Source organism: Bos javanicus, chromosome 29, assembly GCF_032452875.1.
Source record: "Bos javanicus breed banteng chromosome 29, ARS-OSU_banteng_1.0, whole genome shotgun sequence".
NCBI lineage: Eukaryota > Metazoa > Chordata > Mammalia > Artiodactyla > Bovidae > Bos > Bos javanicus.
The window spans coordinates 20907084-20925101 of NC_083896.1; the positions used below are offsets into that span (position 1 = coordinate 20907084).

An 18018-nucleotide genomic window follows, 5' to 3' on the forward strand; every position below is an offset into this window, starting at 1 on the left:
AGACTCCTCTGTCCATGGGATTCTCCAAGCAACAGTACTGGAGTGGGTTGCCATGCCCTTCTCCATAAATACAGTAGCATAGGTGATGTCAGGGAGTAGACTTCAGAATGAGATTTGATTTGCTGAGCAGACAAGCAAGGCCAGGCAGGTATAATAGCATGTAAACAAATGGAGGTCTGCAGTCACAGCTAATTGTGGCACTGCAAGCAGGAGAATACGGCTGAGATGGAGAGTGCCAGGATATCATTTTAGTTAACAGGAGCTGGTTTTTGAAAAGCCTCCTATACCACCTGAGGAGTTTTCATTTATGTCTTAGGATGCATTGAAGAATTGCAAACAGGAGAGTAACAGGATTCATTTTTATGTGAAGGAAAGCAGACCTGCAGTGGATTTAACAGTAGGCAACGGTAACTGCTGTCGTTACCCTCAATGTCCAAACATCATTTGGCACACAAAATATGCAGACTGTGGAGTCAAACCTGCTATATCTCTCTAGTGAGTTATATGCACATAAACTAAAGAACATAAATTCATAATATTCCTGGAGCTCAAAATCATTCCTAGTTTCTTTGGTATTTCGTCTAGGGTGCTTTGTTAATTTACAATTTTACAATACTTTGCATATTGGAATTGCAAATTCAAGCCCATAAAATTCTTATGGCATGCAGTGTGACTCCATCCATTGATCTGATTCATCTGACCTTCCCGGAACTAAAATTTCTCTTTACATGATTATCACAGAGATTTTAAAATAGTATATTGCACCTGGAAGTAAGCACTCTTTAGGCACTTAACTTCTAAGTAAGTAACAAGGTAATCAGAAGGTTAACTTTCATCTTTGTTAACAAAATTGGTATTTCTGTAATAAAATACTCCCTAAAATACTTTAATTTTCACCCTGGCACACTAATAAGAAATAAAAAAATAAGCCATATGCATAAAATCATAGCATATCTTCATTGTTTTTCGTGATAGCACTAAAATTAAAATGAATCTCACATTTAATTACCTGAAGAGAATATCTATTTGAGGAAATTACAGCATCTTGCTGTTACAGTCTAATTCAATCATGAGATATTTATCAGATATACACAAGTTCTTCTAAGTATTATAGTGTCACAATGAAGAAAATCACATTGTCTGTGTCATAAAAGAGGCCAAAGGGAAAAGATGATCACAATAAATGTGGCAACTATTGTAATAGGCAAATACACAGATTGGCACAAAGCCTCTTATTTTAGAAAATGTCTCATGAGAATAGGCACCTATATCAGGGTACCAGGCTAAGGGCATGAACAGGAATTCATCAGACAGAGCCTAAGTAAAGAAAAATAGCCATGGAGTTAAGGAGATGGGAAAATGAATGCAAAGAGAAGCACAAAGTATGTGTGTGTGTGCACGTATGTGTATGCATGTGTGTGTGTGAACGCTGGGGTGGGGTCTGGACGGAGGAGTCATAGGAAAGTACCAAAAGAGGAGAGTGAAAACTTCGGTTAGAGCCAGGTCATGAAGACTCTTGGATCCCTTGCTTCAGGACATTCCTAGAAAGAATGAGTGAGCATTCAGGAGGCTGATAAAGGACAGGACTTGAGATACATTTTAATGACAGATTTTTTAATATGAAGGTTATTGGAGGGGGTAGAAGTAAAAATGATTTTGTGATCAAGCTCAAATAACTAGATTGGTGGGATGCGACAATTAAAGATCTCAGAGAATACATTTTTAAGAGTAGATGAAATGGGATAATAAGAAATAATGTAGAGATCAACAAGGCTTACCAATTCTTATTCACATTCCTAGGTCTGTTCTATACACAAAAGATCTTACTGAAGTTGAGCAAGCAGTGATGACTTAAATGCATAGCCTGAGCCCAGAAAATAGGAAATCTGTTTTAAGTCCTACTTTGTGAAGAAATGAAGAATGTATAAGCAAGCAAATCTGAGGTGGAGAAACTTTGGTAAGTCTTGTAGATATTGTTATGGGACAAAATTAGTGTGTCAGACACAAATGATACCTTCTCTTAAGAATTGCCAAAATCCACAGAGCAAGAATAACATTAATATACAGTTGGCTCACAGTATCCACATGGGAATGGTTCCAGACTTCCATGGATACCAAAATCCTGGGATGTTTAAATGGCTTTTATAAAATAACATAGTACAGTCTGCCCTCCATATACCAGGTTCTATATCCATGCATCCAACAGACTGCATATAAAATGTAGAATCTGTGGATATGGAGCACAGACTATAGATGTTGATTTTATTTCCAGATTAGGCAGAAAGTTAAATAATATTTGTTTGGACAGTTTGATTAATCTATTATATGAATTAATTAGCATTCTCTCTCACATTTGGCACTTGCAAGTGAACACTGTTCTCAGTGTTGTAAAAAGTACATAATAGGTGCTCAATAAATATTTATGAAAGGAATGAACATATAAGTGGATACATTGATTTCAAACAGTTTCTGCAAGCTGTAATACATTCAAAACACCGGTACATAAAGATTATTATTTAATGCCACCTACACTTATGTTATTTATGTTTAAAATGACTCAACCATTTCAGTTGATATTAATGGCATAGTTGACTAAAACCACATGTTATACTTTGTGGTAGTTGAGTTCAGCTCCCACCTTGGAGTTCTCAAGAATTATTGTGATTGATATGCTGATGGGGAGACTGACATACCCTCTGTGAGTCTAGCATTATTTAATCTGGGTTACAATCTGTTAGTTGCTCAGTCATGTTCAATTCTTTGCAACCCCATGATCTGTAGCCTGCCAGGCTCCTCTATCCATGGAATTCTCCAGGCAAGAATACTGAAGTGGGTAGACATTCCCTTCTCCAGGGGATCTTCCCAACCCAGGGATCGAACCCAGGTCTCATGCACTGCAGGCAAATTCTTTACCGTCTGAGCCACTGGGAAAGCCCCTAATAAATCTCAAAGAGAGTATACATTTTCTTTCAAGAATCAAATCTGTCCAGATGTTATGACTGTGTGATAGACATGAAAACTCATGGCAATCCTCTCACACACACATGGAGGTCTGGGTTTGTTTCAAACAGACAAAACTCTTTAATTATTGGGGTCTTTAATGTCACAATGTGTATAGCTTGATAACCATAAGAGGCTGGAAAATGTGAAATGTAGTAGAAAGAAAATAAAAGGACAAATAAGCATTGGCCATTCAAGGAAATCTAAATTTGCTTGCATCTTGGCTTGACCACTTACCAGATTATTATTCAATATATTCTTTTGTCCATTCATTCAACAAATACTTCTTAAATGTTAACTAAGTGCCAAGCACTGTCTAGGCTCTGACATGTAGCAACAAATCAAACATATTCTCTGTCCTCAAGGACACAACATTCTTGTAAGAGAAATAGACCACAATTTAAAAATAATTTCATAAAATACCTATTGCCATGAATAAAAACATAATATGACAGACATTGATGCATGAGGTGGAGGAAACTGTATAGAAAATTAGACATTCAGCACATGAGGCAATAACATTTTGTGTATATAAGAATGTATTTTCTTCAAGCCTAAGCTGTTACCATTTTGAGATAAAATCAGAATGATATGAAGTCAATTAAACAAAGTAAACAAGTTTACTTCTCTGTAAAGTTGCAATTATAATATATACTCGGTGAACTACCTCTACAGATTAAGAAGAACAGAATATGGTATGTGAGTCTTGTGGTGACTGACATATTTTAGGATCTTAAAAAAGTACCATCATCTTAAGTTGATGCTTACAATAGTGGTTGATGACAGTAGCACAATTAGTCAGTATTTAAAAATAGTAGATCTTAAAAAAGGTGTTATTACTGGAAGAAGTAGTTCAGAGAACTTTATTTGGAGTCTGTGTCTAGAACTGTGGTCCTCTTTTTCAGAGTTTGTCTACCTGTCTGGAATCTTCCCAGACTTGCTGGTTTCAAAATGGAACTTACCTTCTTAATCATGTTCTCATACCCTGAACTGACCTGATGGACTACAGATGTAATAATTTCATCTTGCCAAACTCTGGATTCGCCTGGCTCTGTTGAATGGGATTTATTTTATAGAATTATCCTTATTATTGAACCCTATATCTTTAGTGCCTCCAATGGCTCACTGGCCTCTTATGGCAAACTTTAAATACAGAGTGTCTCCTTTTTATCTTCAGTTCATTTTGCTGTCTATCATGTTTTCAAGCGCAGAGGGGAGCCTCCAGTGTTGAGAGAGCACATGTCTGAGATTACATAAATGTCCAATAAATTGGAAAAGCTAAGACAATTATGGAAACTCTGGATAGGAAAATGAAAGGTAAAGTACAGTCCAGTGATTCAAAACTGCATATGCTTGCCCTACACAGTATGCAATCATAATGAAATTACATTTAAACCAGATGTGTGAAGAGTTTTAATATAATTAGGAACATCAAAGGAAGGTCATCCTGGTTAATTGTAACATTCCTCTTTTTTAATAAGTTGTTGGTATTCAGTTTTTGAGTCTGTGCTGAATTATTCAGGACAAGAGTGAATAAGTTCTTCTAGGAGCAGCCTTCCACTGTAGAAAGTGTCCCTCCGTCCCTGAGAGTGCACTCTTTGCTTATAAATCAGGCATAAGTTTTTAAGAATATAATTCTAAGGAATGCCACATTAGTAGTTTACCTTCCATGGTGAAGTTTCAGGGCTTTAAGATCTAACTCTAGACTAGGCTCTTTTATTTTTAGGTAGACTAAGCCTGAAAAAGGCTTTCCTGGTGGCTCAGAGGATAAAGCATCTTCCTGCAATGTGGGAGACCTGGGTTCAATCCCCAGGTCAGGAAGATCCCCTGGCAAAGGAAATGGCAACCCACTCCAGTACTCTTGACTGGAAAATGCCATGGACAGAAGATCAGTCAATGGGATCACAAAGAGTTGTACACAACTGAGCAACTTCACTTCTTATGAAGTCTAAAAATGTCTTTCTCAATGAAATCCACATAAGGCAGTGTCTGCTTAGTTTTTGACAAAGGCAAACAATGACTCCCTCTGTCTTCTTCATTATTTCTTATGTGCTGCTCTAAGAACAGTGCCTAGCATCTAATGGAAATAACCTAAATATCCAATGACAGATGAATAGATAAAGATGTATTACACACATACCATGGAATATTACTCATCCATAAAAAGGAACAAAATTAGGTCATTTTTAGAGATGTGGATGGACCTAGAGTCTGTCATACAGTATGGAGTAAGTCAGAAAGAGAAAAACAAATATCATATATTAATGCATATGTGTGGAATCTAGAAAAATAGTATGTGGTCAGTCATGTTCAACTCTTTGCAACCCCAAGGGCTGCAGCCTGCCAGGCTCCTCTGTCCATGGGGCTATCCTGGCAAGAATACTGGAGTGCATTGCCATATCTTTCTCCAGGGGATCTTTCTCACCAGGGGATCGATCCCATGTCTCTCATGTCTCCTACATTGGGAGAAGAGTTCTTTACCACTAGTGCCACCTGGGAAGCCCAAGAAAAATGGTACAGATGCACCTATTTCCAGAGTAGGGATAGAGACACAGACATAGAGAACAAATATGTGGACACAGAGGGGAAAGAGAATGGTGGGATGAAATAGATTGGGATTGATATATATATACACACACACTACCATACGTAAGTAGATGGCTTCTGAGAACCTGCTATATAGCATAGGAAGCTCATAGGAAGCTCAGCTCAGTGCTGTGATGACCTAGATCGGTGGGATCGGGGCGGGAAAGGAGTTTCAAAAGAGAGGAGATATATGTATACATATAGCTGATTCACTTCATTGTACAGCAGAAACTAATACTGTAAAGCAATTATACTCCAATAAAAAATAATAAAAGGCAATCAGAATATGAATGCATTCTTGTGGAGTAGTGACTGTTAGAACATAACATAAATAGTAATGGAATTCAGTCAATGTGGTGCCATGCAAACCTAGAGGATTTTAGTGACTACTACAGCTCATTTTTTTCTATTATCTATCCCTTTAAAAAACAACAACAACAACAAAAAACTCCTTTCAATTTGTTTAGAAATGGTCCTAAATATTGTCATCTTCTATATGTTGATACATGCAATATGTATGGATAAAGTTATTCTAAAATTTGGAAGAAATAAAATCACTGATCTAAGTTACACAAAACTAAGTATAACATTTTCAAATTGGATAGCATCTTAACATCCTCTACTTGGATTCTCCCATCAACCCAGCACCTCCCACAGGTATTCATGCCCTTTTGTTTTAATTTCAAATTCTCTAGTATTGTTATTCTTGCTGATAAATCATAGTCAGAATTATTATTCAAAATACCTGGGCGGTAAATAAAGATACTATTTTACAGTTGGGCCTGAGAAGGAAGGGATGCCATCTTTAGATTCAAAATTAACATTTACTGTTGTGAATCTCAGGCTACGAAACTGATCATGAACAGAGAAAGTGGAAATCAAAAACTAAGTATTTTGATACACCTTATTTGGCTCAGGTAGAAAAAAATATTGTTCATAAATTACTTTTTCTGGATGGCAAATATAGTTTGAGAGTGGCTGTGACCAACTTATATTTGCATGTCATAGAACACACATAAGAGGCATCTTATAGATTATTGTTCTGTGCTTAGTCACTCAGTTGTGTCCGACTTAGCAATTCCATTGACTGTAGACCACCAGTCTGCTCTGTCCGTGAGGATTCTCCAGGCAAGAATACTGAGGTAGATGGCCATGCCCTCCTCCAGGGGATCTTCCTAACCCAGGTATGGAACCCAGGTCTCCCTCATTACAAGCAGATTCTTTACCATTTGAGCCACCAGGGAAGCCCAAGAATACTGGTGAAAGTGAAAGTCACTCAGTTGGGTCCAACTCTTTGCTACCCCTGGAGTGGGTAGCTTATCCCTTCTCCAGGGGATCTTCCTGACCTACGAATCGAACTGGGGTCTCTTGAATTGCAGGCATATTCTTTACCAGTGCAGATTATTGGATAATGTTAACTAAAGAAAGTAAGATACAGAGAAATATATACACTGTATATGCATTTCTATGAAGATTTTAAGACATGAAAAATTCAAAGATATTCGGTTTTTATGGACATCTACACGTGATAAACCTGTTTCAAATAGTCAAAGGAATGATAAAAAGTAATAATAAAAAGCAAATTCAAGAAACCAGCTACTTCTTGAATGGGAGACAGAAGAAGCGGAGATTGACTGAGGAGCCTCCTAGAAGAATATTATTTCTTACGTTAGCCAAGTTTAAGTTCAACAGAGATGGTAAGGGAGTCTTGAATTCACCACCTCCCAAAAACACTCTGTATTGCTGATCCTGTTCACAGCGCCAAATGTCTCGCTGTATCTCACTGTGCCCACTGTTCCCTGAACCCACAGCAGGCAAGGAACAAGCTAAGAGGCTGGGAGAAAATGCCAGGAACCCTAGGATCTGCAAATGGGTTTATTCTCTCCTGGCTGGCGCAGCAGCAAAAGCACCAGAGATTACAATAAGCACACACAACCCTTCAGGGCTTTACCAGGTGAAGCTTTTATGGCATACGACACAAAGCAGTCCGAGACCAAGCAAGTACCTCCTCACCAGGTATAAGTGATCTCAGCTGTTACATAATTGGCAAAGTCATTGTTTACAGAACATGGGGTGAGAGGGCTGGACCAGAGTACCTGACTGGCGCCATCTTGTATATTTCCCCACATACTCCAAACCTACAGTTACATATCCCACAACTGTCTCTGAAAACAAACAAAAAACACGTACAAACTGGCTCAGCAACACCTTGCACTGAGCAACGGACAGCAGGCCCACTGGGAAGAACATGGAAGAGGCCGGATCTCACCAGAAATCCCACCCCTGGCTGGACACCCACGGTCCCACAGTAGGAACAGGACACACCATCGGAGCTTCTCCCTGAGGACGGAAGGGTTTAAACAGCACATCAGGCAACCCAGCTTTTAAGATCTACATCTGAGAAACAGGCCCTCCAAAATATTGGCTTTTGAAAGCCACTGGAACTTGTGCCCACAAGACCCACACACCTGTCGCAATCTGAGAAGATTCTGACAGGCTCCTGCGCGAGGACTCACCCTCCCGGGCCCAGCGTGGAAGCATCAGATCAGAGTGAGCCCAGGCTTTGTGTGCCTGAGTCTCCTTCGCCTGCCGTGGAGTGTCGGCCTGAAGGCAGGCGACTGATTTAACAGCCACCTGAGGGCCCGCTGCGATGATCTCAGCAGGACAGCCAGACGGGCTGGCGGCCATCTTTGAGTGCTTCCAGGGTGTCAATATCTCCCCAAGGCGGCTTGTACGCATGTCCGGCACCCGGTTTTCCGCTTGGTGCCTGGTTTTCAGCTTGGTGGCGGGTCTTGTCTGGTTCCCAGTTTTACGTCTTGTGCCCTGTTTTTGCAGTTGCCACTAGGGGACAGTGCTCCATCTCTGGCACAGGTGGTAATCCGGCAGGAATATCTATATCCATGTGCTCTCAAAGCTGCTGTCTGCTGTCTCCTGGGTCGGGCTTCCAATTGGCCTGAATCAAGACTGAAATCTTCCCTTCTGGAACACCAGCAGATGTTCACACAGCTCTCAACTACTGAGCCACACTCAAAATTAAATAGGCTGCTTGGACAATTGCAAAGATATGAGAGAGAGCCTGTGAACAAGGCTGAAGGAGACGATTTATCGTCTCCATGAAGCCTCTCCTTTAAGACTGGAAGAGGTGGCTGTCTTACCAAATGTACAGAACGACACAGAGTCAAGCAAAATGAGGAAACAAACGAGTGTGTTCTAAACAACAGCAGCAAAAAGGTAAAAACCTCAGGAAAAACTTAGTGTACTCCCAAGTGTTTATATTACTATTAGTTATGTGTAACTTATTTTATATATTTGTTACTTTACATAGCTAAGTGTTACATGTGTAATTTGCTTTATATATATATATATATACACACACTGTATTAATTTATATAATTCAAATATTTCATAATTAAATTTAACAAGCCAATATATAAAATTAAAGCAGTATCTTAAAAGCATCTTTGCATCTATTAGAAGATAATTTAATGATGCACACTTTTGCTTAGGACATTTACAACCTTGGGACTTAAAAATATAAATCTGATTTAACACTTGTTTATTACTTTACTAACATTTTTGTGTCATAAGATTAAAAAGAAGTTTAATTCCTTGGGGCTTCCCTGGTGGCTCAGACGGTAAAGCATCTGCCTGCAATGTGGGAGACCCGGGTTCAATGCCTGGGTCGGGAAGATCCCCTGGAGAAGGAAATGGCTACCCACTCCAGTACTCTTGCCTGGAAAATTCCATGGACTGGGGAGCCTGGTAGGTTACAGTCCATGGTGTCTCAAAGAGTCGGACATGACTGAGCGACTTCACTTTCTTTCACTTTAACTCCTAAATGTAGGAGACATTTGTCTGTGTAATGATAAAATACTATATAGGAAAGCACAATAATGTACCTTATTAAAAAAAAAAAAAAAACTTTTTTACCTTCTAATACTTTCTACTCCACAAAACAATTATTTTTATAATGTTCCTTAATGTAAATATATAATGTTATAATTATAAATTAAGGAAAAGAAAGCTGCCTCTCTGACAATAAAGTTTTCTGAATAATTCAGTCACTGCATTTTTACAAAGAGAAACTTGAATCATGTCAATGTCAAAAACCACCACAATATTGTAAAGAAATTATCCTCCAATTAAAATAAATTAAAATGAAAAAAGATTAGTGACCAGCTTACATTCAAATACTCTGTTAGTCTAAAAGCTAGAATGATATAAATTTCAAAAATTTTCTTAATATTTTTCTTGTATAAACATACTCTGAATGCCATGAAATAAACAACTGTTTATTATAAAGGGGGAAAAGAAAAGACAGAGAAGCTTGGTCTAATAGATATCATTCATCTCTAACATTTTGTGATCTAAGCTAAAAAACCTCAAGTTTGATATTTAGTCTCTGACTCTCCTTTCTTATATGGTGTTCTAAGAAACATTCATAAAAATTTATTTTGCTCTCCAGAATAAAGCCAAAGGTATGGAAAGCATATTTGTCACTGAATAGTTTCAGAGGACACAAAATATACTGAGGCAAATGTCTTCTTAAGTCCATTAGCTGGAGAAATGAAATAGAGAATTACAAGAACAGAGGTCAGCCTCACAATTCATGTCTCTTTGCCCTCTTCACCTTGTTAGTCTGGTATTTTTGACAACTGCTAAGCCTATTGGTTATCCCTGTACAAACCAGTGCATTTCAAGTGTTCTTTGCTTTTGAGTAACGTGAGACAGCCTTTAGTGTGAGAAAGATTTCATTGTAGGAGTTTCTAAATGATAATAAGTTCATAATATAGAAGTGTATGCTGTGTTTCACACAAAGAGCATGTATATGTGTGTGTCTGTGTGTCTATCAGTAGCAAAGATGCAGGTGCAGAAAAACCTTTTTATTTCACATCATGTTAGCAATTTTATACCAACGTAAAAATATAAATGATGCAAAATATAATGGGCAGTCTCATGAGCTATTCTCCTGTGAGCTGTTTTCCTGTGTTATCCTAAGTTTCAAATCTATTACAAATAAGGAAATATCCCTTTCTAAGAACATTATACTATCAAGTGCTGCTTGGCAGTTTCACATGTGTTCAGTTCAGTTCAGTTTAGTCGCTCATTTGTGTCCGACTCTTTGCGACCCCATGAATTGCAGCACACCAGGCCTCCCTGTCCATCACCAACTCCCGGAGTTCACTCAAACTCATGTCCATCAATGGCATGGTGATGCCATCCAGCCATCTTGTCCTCTGTCGTCCCCTTCTCCTCCTAACTCCAATCCTTCCCAGCATCAGAGTCCTTTCCAATGAGTCAACTCTTCGCACGAGGTGGCCAAAGTACTGGAGTTTCAGCTTTACCATCATTCCTTCCAAAGAATACCCAGGACTGATCTCCTTTAGAATGGACTGGTTGGATCTCCATGCAGTCCAAGGGACTCTAAAGAGTCTTCTCCAACACCACAGTTCAAAAGCATCAATTCTTCGGTGCTCAGCCTTCTTCACAGTCCAACTCTCACATCCATACATGACTACTGGAAAAACCATAGCCTTGACTAGACAAACCTTTGTTGGCAAAGTAATGTCTCTGTTTTTGAATATGCTATCTAGGTTGATCATAACTTTCCTTCCACGGAGTAAGCGTCTTTTAATTTCATGGCTGCAGTCACCATCTGCAGTGATTTTGGAGCCCCCCAAAAATAATATCTGACACTGTTTCCACTGTTTCCCCATCTATTTTCCATGAAGTAATAGGACCAGATGCCATGATCTTAATTTTCTGAATGTTGAGCTTTAACCCAACTTTTTCACTCTCCTCTTTCACTTTCATCAAGAGGCTTTTTAGTTCCTCTTCACTTTCTGCCATAAGGGTGGTGTCACCTGCATATCTGAGGTGATTGATATTTCTCCTGGCAATCTTGATTCCAGCTTGTGCTTCTTCCAGCCCAGCGTTTCTCATGATGTACTCTGCATATAAGTTACATAAGCAGGGTGACAATATACAGCCTTGATGTACTCCTTTTCCTATTTGGAACCAGTCTGTTCCATGTCCAGTTCTAACTGTTGCTTCCTGACCTGCATATAGGTTTCTCAAGAGGCAGGTGAGGTGGTCTGGTATTCCCATCTCTTTCAGAATTTTCCACAGTTTATTGTGATCCACACATGTGTAATCATATTTAATCTTTACAACAACTCCCAACAATCAGTTGATTTTATTACCAGGAAAAATAGGTTAGGACTTGGCAGCCTAAGTAACTTTCCTTAAGGTCACAGCTGATAGTGACAAAGCAGACTCTTGAATTCAGGTCTAAGTCAAAACTACCCACTTTCTCACTGATTCTGGGAACAACCAATAACTTTAAGTCAATCCTCTGAGCAGAGTCCTTTCCACATTTTTGTTTAGTCCCTATTTGGCGTTTGGATGTTTAGAACTTTAATGTAAATCCAAAATTAGTAGAATAAGTTTTATTGAAACTATAAAATCTGTAAGCTGCAATATATACTTTTTTAGCCTTAATGTGCATATATTGCATTTCTAACAAGTTATTACTGATTTGAAAATTTGTTAACATTCCTATTTATGCTGAAAAATTATTCATGACAAAAAGACATATTCTTGAAGTTATATAGCTCACCTTTATCAGCCTATAAGACCAGGGTGACTTAATCCAGCTTTAATAATTGTAATAACCCTGGCTTTGACACTGAAACTAGTAGTGAAAAGAAGATTTAATTATTTTATCTAATTATCTAATTATGCTTTTTATTGTTTCTCTGCTCCCTTCATTAGACTCTTAGCTTTTGGAGAACAGAATTAAAGTCCTTTTTTCTCCTTTTATCCCCAGGACTTGGCACATCACATGGCTTGTATTAGATGCTTGATGCTTGTTTAATTAGTATTGCTTGAATGTTTCTGTGCATTAACTTTATTGAAGGAAAGTGATATTATTGAATATAATGATAAAAAGTAGTGTTATGAAAGATTATTAATAATGTCAATTCTATATACTGTATATAGAATTAACACATTAAAAATTAGTAGCCAATGAAAGCATTAGGTGATCATTTGTCCCAGTGTAAGTTTCTCACTGTTCTGGGTAGCATTTTCAACTGTCGCTTCCCTGATTGGACGAGCAGTTTGGATAGGCTCTAGTACCCTTGTTGCTGTCGTTCAGTCCCTAAGGCATGTCTGACTGTGACCCCGTGGACTGCACCATGCCAGGCTTCCCTGTGCTTCAGTATCTCCTGGAGTTTGCTCAGACTCATGTCCACTGAGTCAGTGATGTATCCAATTTTGGGTAAGACACCAGTCTAGATATCATGGTGAAGATATTCATTTAGATACAATTGATACTTAAATCAATGGACATTTGAGTAAAGTAGATTACTTTCCATTATGTGAACCTCATTCAATCAGTTGAAAGTTATTAGAAGAGATTAAAGTCATTGAGAAAAAAGAAATTCAGCCTACATACTGCCTTTAGACTCAAGTTACAACATCGCCTCTTCCTTGGGTTTCTAGCCTACCTGGCTGCCTTGCAGATTTCAAATTTGCCAGTCTCTACAATTCTGTGAGACACTGCCTTAAAAAATACATTCATATCCCTCTATATCTTTATCTATGTCCATATCTGTATCTATATCTATACCTATTAGACACCCATACACACACATCCTATTTATTCTATTTTTTTTTTTTCTGGAGAATCATGACTTCTATAACTGCTATATAGGCAATATTTTATCAGCCTTATTCTTAGTCTTTTCTTTGACCTTTACTTAGGAGAGTAGCGGTAACTCTTTGCAGTCCTCTCCCTTTTTACTTTCTTATGTCTGGCATCCTGAGAAGAAAACATCTATCTGTAATTGTTTCAAAGTAAAGCAGGTATTATGAGACATGATGGTTTCTATAACAACCTATTAGAAATAAGACAGTCCTAGGATTTTAAGACCAGTTCCATATCTCACTAGTTGCATAGCTTGAGTGAATTAAGCTAGTTCCATTATTTTTGAGACAGGGTTTTTATAATCATCAAAAATAATACATAATAAGTAAGGTCCTTAGCATGAAGTGAAAAAGAAATAATCAATATTATTATTGGCTATTTCATCCAGTCATGAAAATAAAGTCAGTGAAAGATTTCCTTATGTTTTATTAGTACTGCTACACTTATATTCCCTACAATAGGTTGCTACTTACATTGCAGGGCCATTTTACATTGATGTTTTTTAAATTCCCTTCTTAAAGATAGAAGGTTGATGAGTCAAGTTCATGATAGTTTTCTGGAACAGGTAATATGACAAAAGAGTAAAAGGTTACAAACAAGATTCTAGTGTATAGGAATTGTTTTGGTCCAACCTAGTCTATTAGCACAGATAATTACAAACTATGCACCATGGATATTGACTGAGGCCTTTTTATGCTGTGACAAATTCTGTTTTAAATGTCTGATATAGAGCCCTTTATTTTAGAAGGTATACCAGCAAGTAGGAAGCACTTTTAATGGTGCAGTCAGAATAGTTTTCAGTGAATCCCTCTTCTTTTCTTTAACATGTATCGCTGTGGATTGCATCTCCATAGTCTCTTGGGGCAGAGTGGCTCAAACAAAGCAAGGTTCACATCTGCCTTGGGCTCCTCTGTCTTTACATGCTGTTTTCACTCCTTCACTTGCCGTGATCCAAAATCCTACAGAAAAAGGCACTGGTATGATTCATCTCCTGCATGTGGATGTCTCAGCTCCACTGCTGTTGCAGTCATACCTATCTTACATCATGCTCACGACAGCATGCTCAATACAATGAAAGGAGATAGAACTAAAGACATTCATCACAGACACTAAAGGGTTCCACCTTTATGACTGAATAGTACAGTTTATGCCTTAGTCACAATAAATATAACCTGCTTACTGAAATCTGAATTATAGTCCTGAACTTTGGATTTTAAAGCTGAGACTTTTGCAAGATGTTGCTTCTCTATACCTTGATAAAATCCATGGTACCATACCCACTGTTGACTCCGTATCCAAATCATATTTAACACTTTCTTTGTTACTCACAGAATAAAGCTTTTGTTTACCATTCATTTTTATAGACAGGATGAGTCACACAGTGAGATGAAGGGAGATCTCTAAGGATATTCTTAAAGAAAAAAAAAGTCCTTTCTTGGTAAAAATGGAAAGCTATTTAATCCCTGCTCCCTTCTTTCCTATTTGGGATGCTCTCCTGTGAGAATGTAATGGTGGGAGATATAGTTGAAATATTGGCACCGTGAAGAAAGATATTGACAGTCTTCTTTGGACATCATGAAAAAGTGTGATGCCTCTGAGTTATTCATGATATGCTAAGTGACTGTACCAAAGCTAACGCTTTCTAATGCATATTTCTCATTGAGTGACATAGCATTTATTTTGTTAGATCTGTTTTAGTTGAAGATCATGTTTCTTGCAGATGAAAAATTTTCATTGATAAGTATGGGATCTAGTTCCCTTCTTGTTCCTTGTAGAGAGTTGAGACCTTGACTGGTAGATTGATATCTGGAAGCAGCTTAGGGGAGACAGAGATGGGTTAGGAGGAGGAAAAACTCTGAGGTCCAAATAGAAAAAAAAAAAATATATATGTCATTTTAAATCATTTTAATCTCAATAGTTATAAAAAAAGGGAAAACAGTGTTTTACATATAGTCCAAGAGGTACATTTGTGTAATATTGTAAAGTAATTGGCCTCTAATTAAAATAAATAAATTTAATTAAAAAAAAAAAAAAAAGAGACAAACCAAACAGTTTCAGAGAATCTCCAGAAAGAGGAATAGATACCAGAGCAAGGTCAAGTAAGGAAGTTAAATAAATCCAGTGAAAAAGCTAGGATGCCCAAGGCTGGTAGTAATTGGATTTCTTTCTACCACCAAAGGAGTTAGTGAGTTTACTGTGATTAAGAGAGATGTGTGAATTCTTGTTTCTAAAATCCAAATACCCTTTTAATTCCTCTTTGACTCTTATTACATATATTATCTTGAGTAAAGGAGAGTGGGGGGGTCACAGGCATCAGAGAGTTTCAGATATGTAATTCCCTGGTATCTTTGTAAAGATCATCAGAAATATCAGCCTTCTTGTCCAGCAAGTGAGGTGCCAAGAAAATACGTATGACAGTTCCTTATACTGCACTTAATAAAATCAAGTTAAAAAGCCTTGACTTACTGAGAATCTTCTATGAACTTGGCCCTGGAACTTTTACCTCTTTCAGCAATAATAATGCCATATTGTGTAAAGATTTTTATATAATTCACACACACTTAAAGGACACTCTTTCCCTTGAGCTACCTTATTCCTTTGAAAGTAATCTTGCACGTTTCAAATTCTGTAGTTATTTCTCTAACATAGTATGAAATAAACATCCATTGTATTTCTCCAGAGTGTAGTCATCAATAAGATTCTAGATTATAGAAATCCTCACTTAGAGTGAAATATTACTTATCCCTGCATCATTTGTCAAGCAATGTTGGAATTTATGAATAGATTCATCATCTGCTGCATCAATCTGGGTCATTAGTTCAAGCAACAGAAAACAAGTCTAGCTAATAGAAGCAGAAAATATATTCAGAAGTTACCAGACAGCTCTTAGAATCTTTAGGAGAGAAGTAGCACCAAAGCAGAGGACCAGTATTATAAATTATGGTGCCGTGCTGCCCTGGCACAAACACTAGCATTGTTTCCCCTGGGAAAGGACACAGGAGCTTATTCCATCTGCCTTTGGAAAGGTCACCCCTGATGCTTCTGCAATCTGCTTTAACTCATGCCAGCTTCAGCAGAAGAGCTTCTGGACGGTCCTCAATACTTTGCATCACCAGCATATTACTCAAGTTGGAGCTGAATGCCTGTGATTAGAGTACCCAGGGTTATGCCGATTAGTCTTACTGCTGGAGAGGTCAGGAGATTAAATATCTAGCATTTTATATTTTTGATGGAGGACTTTGTTTCATGAGGAAGAGTATTCCTAAATGCGGGAAAGAAATTCATAGTCTCAATTGCCAAATGAATGGCAAACATAGCAGCTAATCGTTTTTCCCCCTTTACTACTGATTGTCTGCTTTGGTTATAATTTCCTGTTTTCTGTGAGAAAAATAATATATTAATATAATTGATTCACTATCAGTGAGAAAATATATTCAGAGGGTGATTAACTTGTCAAGTAAATGGTACAGTCTTGCTTCCAACCCATGGAAGACTTCGAAACTCATCTCATTTCTCTGATTGCCTTCTGTGGTCAAGGATACATATTTAAGATTTTTGATTGTGATTATGACAACAAAATATGCTCTACTTAAAAGTTTAAGTAGAGTATACAGCAAATGGGTGATGCATCTGTTTCCTGATTTGTTGACCTCAACCTGAACCTGGATGAGACAAATGGGTATGGAACTCGTATCCCTGTCCTCTGGATGATTTCATACCTCCTTTCCAGCAGAACTCAAGCCAGAACTTCACATGAAACTGACAATAATGATTTGAGTCAAACGAATAGCCTGTTGTAGGATAAACTGTCTGTTCAGACCTGGGACTAAAGCAGCGATGACATTCACAAAGGGTACTCCTGCAGTAAGATAGGAAAATCTGTTAGGCTAATTAATGTCAGTGAGAGGTGAAGAAGGTTATGTGGCAAACAGGAGGACCGTATCTGGGGAGCCCACATGTGAGAGTGTGCAGAGATTTCCTACAATAACCAAGTCATAAGAGAGACTCTCTTGTAAGGGATTCTGGTTACAACATAGCACTCTATTGTCTCTGCTGATACAAGAAAAATACCCTCTCCTCTTCCCTTAAGATTTTTTTTATTAACTGTGACACTGGCTTGGCTACATCCATTGCAGAGGTCAGTGCAAAATGGAAATGTAAGCCTCCTTGTTCACACGGCAGCAAAACTATGCTGTTAATGGTAGTCAAATATGATGTTTTCCTTTCTTCAGTATCCACTCTCTTTCTCTACCTGTCATGGCGGGTTTTAATTATTAGATGGTTACTTGCTAAGTTGCTCAGTTGTGTCTGTCTCTTTGCGACACTGTGGACTGTAGCCCACCAGGCTCCTCTGTGCATGGGATTCTCCAGGCAAGAATGCTGGAAAGAGTTGCCATGCCCTACTACCGGTGATCTTCTCTATCCAGAGATCAAACCCATGTCTCTTATGTCTCCTGCACTGTCCGGAGGGTTCTTTACCACTAACACCACCTGGGAAACCCAATATTAGTTAATAGTATTCTAACTGAAGAAAAAAAGAAACTTTATTAACATAAATTTTACTATTAATCTTTGCACTGTACAATGTTAGTGTTAAAATGTTTTATATTTATTTAGATTTTTAAATGCTTTAGTTATAATTGTAAATGTTTTAATGTTAAAATATTAAGGGCTTTAAATAAGAACCTTATTTTTTAAGTTCCCCTGTTGGCTCAGCTGGT

At 37.9% G+C, this 18018-nt stretch overlaps 1 long non-coding RNA gene across 1 annotated transcript in view; it reads left to right on the forward strand.

Moving 5' to 3' along the window:
- The first annotated feature begins 8213 nt into the window (after positions 1-8213).
- LOC133241100 (uncharacterized) overlaps positions 8214-18018 on the forward strand; it is a 68049-nt gene continuing 58244 nt past the window's right edge. Inside the window, exon 1 of the long non-coding RNA XR_009734517.1 lies at positions 8214-8817. This is a non-coding gene — a long non-coding RNA (uncharacterized LOC133241100). The remainder of the gene's footprint in view (positions 8818-18018) is intronic.